The sequence below is a fragment of the Symphalangus syndactylus genome, chromosome 18 (assembly GCF_028878055.3).
Source record: "Symphalangus syndactylus isolate Jambi chromosome 18, NHGRI_mSymSyn1-v2.1_pri, whole genome shotgun sequence".
NCBI classification, from domain to species: Eukaryota; Metazoa; Chordata; class Mammalia; order Primates; family Hylobatidae; genus Symphalangus; species Symphalangus syndactylus.
Window position 1 is genome coordinate 99,902,130 of NC_072440.2, and position 9,609 is coordinate 99,911,738.

The window sequence follows — 9,609 nt, forward strand, 5'->3', positions numbered from 1 at the left end:
GCAGGAGTAGACCATTATGATATACAGCCTCTCAGCTATCATTACAAAATTACATATCCATATACAGCAGCTATTATCTTTGTGTGTCTGTTTGATTGATTTTTTTGACACAGGGTCTCACTCTATCATCCCAGCTGTAGTGCAGTGGCAAGATCATGGCTCTCTATAGCCTTTACCTCCCAGGACCGGGTAATCCTCTCACCTCAGCCTCTCAAGTAGCTAAGACTACAGGTATGTGCCACCATGCCCAGCTAATTGCAGTAGTTATTATCTTTAGTACAAACTGACTTATGGCATAGCTGGCCAATGTTATACTGTCAGCTCTGATGTTCTAGAGTTACAAGAAGCTAAGTACTTCAACCTTCCATGGGACCTGACTTCTAGGGACCAGTGGAAACTGACCACTAGCCTCTTCTTGTGGCCCACTGACCACTAAACGAAAGAGAAAAGAGGCAAGGAAAGCTAATAGACAGAAGATGTCCATATTTGACCCATTGAAGTTTTCTCTGGAATTCTGCACTTCCACATAAAGGACAGAGTATTCTCCCTGGAATCTGCTAGTCCATAGCCTTCTAGAATGTCTGAGTTGGAAAGGACCCCAGAAAGCACTCAATTCAAAACTCCCATTTTAAAAATGAGTACATTGAGGCCCAAAGAAAAGGGCTAGCCCCAAATCACACAGTGAGTTAGTGCTGGTACCCAGACCAGAACACAGGTCTCCTGATTCTTGATCTTCCCATGGGTAAGCTTCTATGCTTTTCCTAGAGATCATGGTAACTTCTCTGAAATATGACCTCTGCAGATGAGAATTCCCTTGCTTCTCCCTCATTCCTGTCCCTAGAAACCTGGAGAAATGGGAGTAGGAGAGGTTTTTTCCTCTGGTCTCATTCTTTATGGCTTCTGCCTCCTCTAAGGGCTGTAAGGTAACGAGGATGAAGTAAGTGAGCCTGGCAAGTGCAGGGTGCGATCCCATCTTTACTTACAATGTTGATATTTTCTTTACCATGGATATTTTTACAAAAATTCTGATTTTTAAAATATTGCACTAAAATATTATTTATCAGGATCACTGAGTGTTTTGGTGCCTCTTTATATTTTGCTCCCACCGTGAGTGCCTTTCTGCTCACATCCTTGACCTGTCCCACCATCTTTTCCTGCCCTTCGACTACATCCCCAGTCAGGTCAGTTTTTGCCACTTTGTAACCATTTTCTGATGCATGGTCCCCTTTCTGTATTACCGGAAGCATTCCTACTGATAACACAGATGATGAGTAACATGAACAACGACCACCCAGGGCCAGCTGATAGAGATTCAAGATAAATCGGGGGAATTCCTGACTTTGATGAAATGGATGCTGTGGTGCAGTGGAGCAGCATAGGCTTTGAAGTCAGAGGCACTGGGGTTTCCATCCTGATCACACCACTTAGCAGCTGTGTGATGAGCAGTGACTGATTGTCTGTGATCTGAAAGCAGTGGATACCCAGACATGAGCAGAGCCTACTTCCTGTTCCTACAGCAGACACAATCCAGATGGACGACATTGTTTATTTCTCTGGGCCTTGTTTTCTGTAACTGAAAGTGAAAATAGCATCATCTCACACTGAGGATTAAATATGGTTCTTTACATGAAATTGCCTAGCATAATATGGGTGCCCAGTTAAAATGTGCCTCCGCGCAAGTAAATACAATCTTCATTGGAAAATTCTTGTTGACAGGAGTCATCACAATGCATACCCTTTCACTATTTAGATCCATCTTCATACAGCTACTTATCCTAATTTAAGAAGACCCAGAAAAAAGTAATTACTGAAAACTTTTCAATGGATGCCTCAATATTTAAAACAATTAAGGAGGAAGACACATTTCTTTCAGCAGCACTCAAGGCCTTCAGATTTTCATGTAGCAATTTTCATTCCAATGCCCCTGGTCCTTTGAATTTGCAGATTTACAGCAGAATCTTTGTGCTTCCTCACACCTTTCTACCACTGAACTTAGTCTTCATCCTTTAGTTCAACAATGGCTTTGAGTATGCCTTCTCATAAAGGGGTCAAGAATGATCTGAGGCCGGGTGCGGTGGCTCATGCCTGTAATCCAAGCATTTTGGGAGGCTGAGGTGAGAGGATCACTTGAGTCCAGGAGCTCAAGACCAGCCTGGGTAACATAAAAAGACTCTGTCTCTACATTAAAAAAACAAATTATCAGGGCATGGTGGCATGTGCCTGTAGTCCCAGCTACTCAGGAGGCTAAGGTGGAACGATCACCTGAGGCCCTGAGGTCGAAGCTGCAGTGAATTATGATCATTCCACTGCACTCAGACTGGGCAAGAGAGTGAGATCAAGTCTCAAAAAAAAAAAAAAAAGAAAGAAAAAAAAGAAAAAAAAGAATGTGAGAGCTATTCTGCACACTGCTGGTGTTGTGATTGCAATATTTATCTGAAAATAATGTGGGAGCAACCTCTCCTAACACATTGTGGTAGGTAGAATTCTGAGATGACCTCCAATAAGTCATGTCCTTTCATAATTTCCTGTTCCTGAGTGCAAGCGGAAACCGTGATTACTTCTAGCCAGTAAGATATGACAAATTGAGGATAGCCACTCCCATGATCATGATATGTCACATAAGACTCCATCACAGCAAGCTGAAATGACAGATTCTCTTCCTGGCCTTGAGTACATGAGTTACTATGTTATGAGAAGGCCTGCAAGAGGGTCAGGTGTCTGGGAACTCTGGGTGGCCTGTACTTGTTGACAGCAGCCCTATCTGACAGCCACCAAGAAAGCAAGAACGTCAGTCCTACAGCCACAAGGAACTGAATTCTTCCAACTATATGAACTTGGACAAAAAGACTCTAAGCTCTAGAAGAAATGCAGCTCAGATAGTCCCTTGATTCCAGCTTTAGGAGATCCTGAGCATAGGCCTAGCAAAGCTTTACTGGCTTCAGACACATGGAAACTAGGAGATAACAAACTTACATTGTTTCAAGATGCTAAGTTTATGGAAACTAGTTACACAGCAATAGAAAATTATTAATAAGTGCTCACTTTGGCAGCACATACACTAAAATCAGAACGATACAGAGATCAGCATGGCCCCTGTGCAAGGATGACACACAAATTCGTGAAGTACTCCATATGTTTTTTGCCATCTACCCATCTGACAAAGGTCTAATATCCAGAATTTACAAGACAAACAATTTTACAGGAAAAAACAAACAATCCCATCAAAAAGTGGGCAAAGGATATGAACAAACACTTCTCAAAAGAAGACATTTACATACCCAACAAACATGAAAAAAATCTCAACATCTTTGATCATCAGAGAAATGCCAATCAAAACCACAATGTGATACCGTCTCATGCCGGTCAGAATGGCGATTATTAAAAGGTCAGGAAACAATAGATGCTGGTGAGGCTGTGGAGAAATAGAAGCACTTTTTCACTGTTGGTGGGAATGCAAATTAGTTCAATCATTCTGGAAGACAGTGTGACAATTCCTCAAGGATCTAGAATCAGAAATACCATTTGACCTAGCAATCCCATTAATGTGTATATACCCAAAGAAATATAAATCATTCTATTCTAAAGACACATGCACACGTATGTTTATTGCAGCACTATTTACAATAGCAAAGACATGGACTCAACTCAAATGCCCATCAATGATAGACTGGATAAAGAAAATGTGATACATATACACCATGGAATTCTATGCAGCCATAGAAAGGAATGAGATCATGTCCTTTGCAGGGACACAGATGAAGCTGGAAGCCATCATCCTCAGCAAACTAATACAGGAACAGAAAACCAAACACTGCATGTTCTCAGTCATGATTAGGAGTTGAACAATGAGAATACATGGACACAGAGAAGGGAACAACACATACCAGGGCCGGTTGGGGGGTGGAGGTGAGGAGAAGGAACTCAGAGGCTGGGTCAATAGGTTCAGCAAACCACCATGGCACACGTATACCTATGTAACAAACTAACAAACCTGCATGTTCTGCATGTGTATTCCATTTTTTTAGAAGAAATAAAAAAAATTTAAAAAGAAAATTATTAATAATACACACAACTGGTTTATTTGAGAAGTCTGAAGTAGGGAAGCTAATTCTACATGTTTTCTTGGTCCTCTCCTCTCCACAAAGAAGGTGACACTAGGGGTAGAGCATTGAGTCTGGGTTTGAAATTTCATTAATTCCTCAGCCCAATATCTCATATAGAATTGAATCCTCTTGCATGACCTGCTCTGTGTTCCCTTCAGTGGCTTGATTGCCTCACATCAGTTTTGTTACGGAACAAGTGAAGCATTTCCTGCAAGTGTCTATGTAGTAGTTTTGATCTAGGGGATAAACATAGAATTCAATGGGATCCAAACATGCGATGGACTTTGAGGGAGCTGATTGCTGTATAACTTTAATCAGAAGCCCTATGGAGTTAACTACAGTTAGCTTTCATTCACAACTTTTGCAAACATCAGAGACAAGGCTAATCAGAACATTCTCAAGACACATCATAAACAAATTGTAGCCATTTGCTGAACAGATCAGTTATGTATTCATCAACAATACCAGGAGACTCTATAGAATGGCATCAGGGAAAGTCTGCAGACATCTGCCTCCCATCAGCCAGACACGTACACACGCATGCTAGCTTATCCCACCTCACAGCACAACAGTGACACCTTGACTGCAGGTTTAACTTTAGTCACTTTTTCTATATAATAAACTACCCCCAAACTCCATAGTTTTAAACAGCAATAATTTACTTTTTCTGATCATGGTGTAGATTGATTATGTGGCTCTTCTTTTCCATACAGTGTCTTGATCTTTTCAGGCTGCTATAACAAAACATTTAAAACTGGGTAACTTATAATAACAGAAATTTATTTCTTAGAGCACTAGAGGCTGGGAAGTCCAAGATTATAGTACCAGCAGATTTGGTGTCTAGTGAGGGCTCCCCCTCTGCTTCACAGATGGCGCCTTCATGCTGTGTCCTCACATGGTGAAAGGGGCAAGACAGCTCAGAGACTTATTTTATAACAGCATGAATCTCATTTGGCCTAATCACCTTCCAAAGACCTCACATCTTTATAGGATCATGTTAGGGATTAGGTTTTAATATATGAATTTTGAGGGAAACACAAACATTTACAACATAGCACACAGTGGCATCTGCTATGGCCATTCAAGTGGTTTTGCATTCATTTGGTGGCTTGTTTCTCTCAGCTGTCTGGGGCTTTGGGGCTAACTGTCAACTAGGGCATCTCTATTGTCCATGTGAACCTTCTCCCCTTATGGTTTCTCATCCTCACAGCTTTCTTCATGTAGCCTCTCTTCTGCAGGATGGCTTGGATTTTCTTTGCAAGACAGCTGGATGTCAAGAAGGCAAAAGAACCATCTTCCATGACTCTAAAAGGCTAAGCCTGGAAGACCACAGGGTGGTTTCTGCCATTTTTATATTAGTTACAACAAGTCATCAGCCAGTAAAGACTCAAGAAAAGAGGAAACTAACTCCACCCTTGGTAAGAACAGTAAGATGTATGTCCAGGGAGGGGCGGAATTCTTTATGGCCATCTGTGATGACTTTCCAGAGTATTCATTTGTGAGTTTCTCCATGAGATGATTCTTATAGTTTATCTTTGATTTTAATTTTTCTATTGCTTACTAAGTGTGGTATTTATATTGGTAAATAATTACTTTTAAGTTATATTCCATGATTTGTGCAATTTATATAATGCATGTCCCACCCATATACATCCTACAGAATACTACTGATGTGTTTCTAGGGCAGTTTTTAGACATTGATCTCACAAGTTTTAGGATATGCCTTGATCTACTTAAGTTTCCTTTAATATTTCATTATTATTCTGTTACTCATAACATTATGATCAAAGAAATAGGTCTATATTGTCTGTGGAGTAAAACTCGAGCCTCCACCCTGAGCCTTTGGCCTTTGAGATCAGTTAATGGACTATAAGATGCTCTAAGGGGCACAGAGTTAGGATGGGTCCAGTGAGACAAGCCCGGTTCTGAATTCAAGTTCCATGATATCGATTCATCTTCTCTTAAAATAGTTTCATAGTTTTAAAAATATTTTTATCTTAAATATAGGGACAATAACTTCTACTTTATAATTTACCAAATAATATATGCAGAAGACTTGAAATTAGTGATAGCACCGTTATTTATACTTCACAAATATATCTTTGTGCACTGAGATAGTTCTCACTGAGAAGGAAATTTCAGTATTACCTGGGAAAGTAACTATTTTCAGGAAAAATACATGCCTGTACCATACCCGATTCTCTCCTAGAACTTCTCATCTTTCAGATTAGAGGATTTGAATTTTATGCTATTAATGTAGAGATGATTCTGAGGTGTAAAGTGCTCCCAACTCAAAGCCCTTTCCTTACCAACCATTGGTATACTGCTTTACAGTATGAACATTTTCCAGCTATACCATTTAAACTTAAATGAAATACAAGCCAAAAAAGCATAGGGAACATCATTTCCATTGTACAGATGAAGAAATCTAAACCCAGACAGGCTTGAAGTCTTTCCTATGGTCATTTTGTCAAGCAATCTTCTGACTTCAAGACCTATGCATTTGCATTCTGCTCTCTCTCTGAATGTTGAACAAATACAGTAATGTCATGAGATGAGGAACAAACCAGACCATTTCTGAGCAGATTTCATATGCGAGGAAGTTTTCTACAGACTTCATAGGTAATATTTTCATTTAATCCTAATGCCTGAGAGATACGAATTATTAGTTTGACTTAACAGAAGAGGAGTTCTGAGGAGCAATAGGCTAGCTTATACATTAGCAGATTTTAAAAATGGGACCCAGAGAAGTTAATCTTATATACCAGGCTATTTTCATTTCCCCTTATGATCTATGTGAGAGAGGGGCAAAGAAGGGACTATGTGCATGAAGAATCTGCAAATGGCTCTTTTTTGTTCTGGTCTATGCTAAGCCTTAACCTGCAATTGCACAACATGAAATGGCAGGGGGTGTCCTTCTCACCACCTTTAAGTTTGTCGTGGTAGAATTTTACCTGCAGCTATAGACTGTGCAGTGAGTGCACCGGAGGTGCAGAGTGTTAAGAAGTCATATTTTTAGCTTGGTTTTCTAACTCTGGGGAACAGTTGTCTGCAGCAGCACGATTTGATCATGTTTGATTACTGACTTTGCACAGTTCTGTCTTCCTTACACACTGCCACCATTGGCCCACACGGTATTAATTTATTTAACTTCAAAAAAAATCCTGTCTCCTCACTCTTTCTGTTATTACAGACTCACTGAAGCCCTCTATGTAAAAACATATGCCTCTGCCTTGGGAAACCATGGACACACTTTCAAATTCTTCAGATAATCTGGAGCACACCTAATCTGGAAAAAAAAAATGGTTTTTATGTAAGTTGGAGAGGAGAGGTGATATGGTTTGCATCCGTGTTCCTGCCCAAATATCATGTCAAATTGTAATCCCCAACGTTGGAGGTGGGGCTTGGTGGGAGGTGATTTTTCATAAATGGTCTAGCACCATCTCCCTTGGTACTGTCCTCATGATAGTGAGTGAGTTATCCTGATATCTGGTTTAAAACTGTGCAGCACCTCCCGTGATGGTTAACATTGAGTGTCAACTTGATTGGATTGAAGGATGCAAAGTATTGTTCCTAGGTGTGTCTATGAGGGTATTGCCAAAGGAGATTAACATGTGAGTCAGTGGACTGGGAGAGGCAGACCCATCCTCAATCTGGTGGGCACCATCTAGTCAGCTGCCAGCTCAGCTAAGATAAAAGCAGGCAGAGGAACGTGGAAGACCTAGACTGACTGAGTCTTTTTACCTTCATCTTTCTCCTGTGATGGATGCTTCCTGCCCTTGAACATCAAATTTCAAGTTCTTCAGCTTTGGGACTCTTGGACCTTTAACCACAGACTGAAGGCTGCACTATTAGCTCTCCTAGTTTTGAGGTTTGGGGACTTGGACTGGCTTCCTTGCTCCTCAGCTTGCAGATGGCCTATTGTGGAACTTCACCTTGTGATCATGTGTGTCAATACATGTTAATAGACTCCCCTTTGTATATACATCTATCCTATTAGTTCTGTCCCTCTAGAGAATCCTGACTAATACACCTCCCACTCTCTCTCTCTTGCTCCTGCTCCAGCCATGTGATATGTGGACTTTCCCTTTGCCTTCTACCATGATTGTAAGTTTCCCGAGGTCTCCCCAGAAGCCAAGCAAATGCCAGCACAATGCTTCCTGTACAGCCTGTGGAACTGTGAGCCAACTAAACCTCGTTTCTTTATAAATTACCCAGTCTCAGGTATTTCTTTACAGCAATGCAAGAATGATGAACACAGAGGTTTACCTCTTCTGTGTGCATCTGTTTTTGTGCATTACCTCAAAACTCTCAAGAGTTAGACAAAGCTAGAGCTAAGGGTCTCTGGGACCAGCAAGGGTGAGAGGGAATTCATGGGTGAATGTTCTGAGTAGTGAGCGCCTCATCCTCTAAAACCCAGACCCTTCCCCACTCGTTTCATGATAAGGCTTTCTGTTCTTTCTCCCATAGGAGTCACTCTGAGGTGCTTGAGGTAAAACAAGACGTGACACTTAATAACTATTTTAGTCAGCTCATGCTAAATAACAAAACACCATAGACTGGGAGCCATAAACAAAAGGCATTTATTCTCTCACAGTGCTGGAGGCTAAAAATCTGTGATTAAGTCACCAACATATTTGGTTTCTGGTGAGGGCCTCTTCCGGGCTTGCAGATGGCTGCCTTCTCACTGTCCTCACATGGTCTTTGTCCTGCGCATACAGGGAGAGAGAAAGAGAGAACTCTGGTGTCTCTGCCTCTTCTTATAAAGACACCAATCCTATCAGAATAGGGACCCCACCCTTATGACCACCTTAATTAATTACCTCCTTAAAGCCCCTATCTCCAAATACAGTCATATTGGGGCTGAGGACTTTGGGATGGGGGCGAATTAGCTCATAAAAATAAGTAATAGCTATTAAAATACATGCGACACTATGTGGCAGGCATCATACTGTGGAATTTTATATTATTTCATTCAATTCTGGTAAAGTCTTTCATATACCTACCTACATACATAAACACGCATATATGTATGAGTATGTGTGTATATGTGTCTATAATCTCATTTTAAAGCTAAGAAAAATGAAAGAGGGGTTAAAAACTCACCACTGAGAGTAAATAAGGGCCAGATCCAGGATTTGCATCAGATGTGTTTGTCTCCAAAGACACTACCCCAAGTCTCAGTCTCTCTCTCTCTCTCTCATTTCTGCCTATGTTACAGCAGCAATGTTTCTCTCAAACAGAAAATCCGTCTCATACTAGAGCTGAGCTGAGCGTCAGAGCAGCCCTGCCTCTAACCAAGCCACACCAGGCCCACTTGGCTTTTCCATCCTTCCCACCCAGCCTCATCTGCCTCCAGTTGGGAACTCGTTTTAAACTGACATCAGGTGTTGGGGCAAAGGTCGAGTGGTAACGAAAGCTGTGAAATAAGTTTAAATGATGGGAAATTTTCCCTAAATGCTTAAAAAGAGAGCCAATTTATATATAAGCTGAGGAATTCCTTTGT

At 41.0% G+C, this 9,609-nt stretch overlaps 1 long non-coding RNA gene and 1 other non-coding gene across 2 annotated transcripts; both read left to right on the forward strand.

Annotated features, from left to right (window-relative positions):
* The first annotated feature begins 599 nt into the window (after window positions 1-599).
* LOC129468015 (uncharacterized) lies at window positions 600-7,413 on the forward strand. The gene is made up of 3 exons (XR_008652529.2): window positions 600-742; window positions 5,342-5,521; window positions 7,297-7,413. It is a non-coding gene; the product is annotated as an uncharacterized lncRNA (long non-coding RNA).
* Window positions 3,035-3,138, forward strand: LOC129468789 (U6 spliceosomal RNA). Its single transcript, XR_008652848.1, has one exon. It is a non-coding gene; the product is annotated as a U6 spliceosomal RNA (small nuclear RNA).
* Window positions 7,414-9,609: the final 2,196 nt, after the last annotated feature.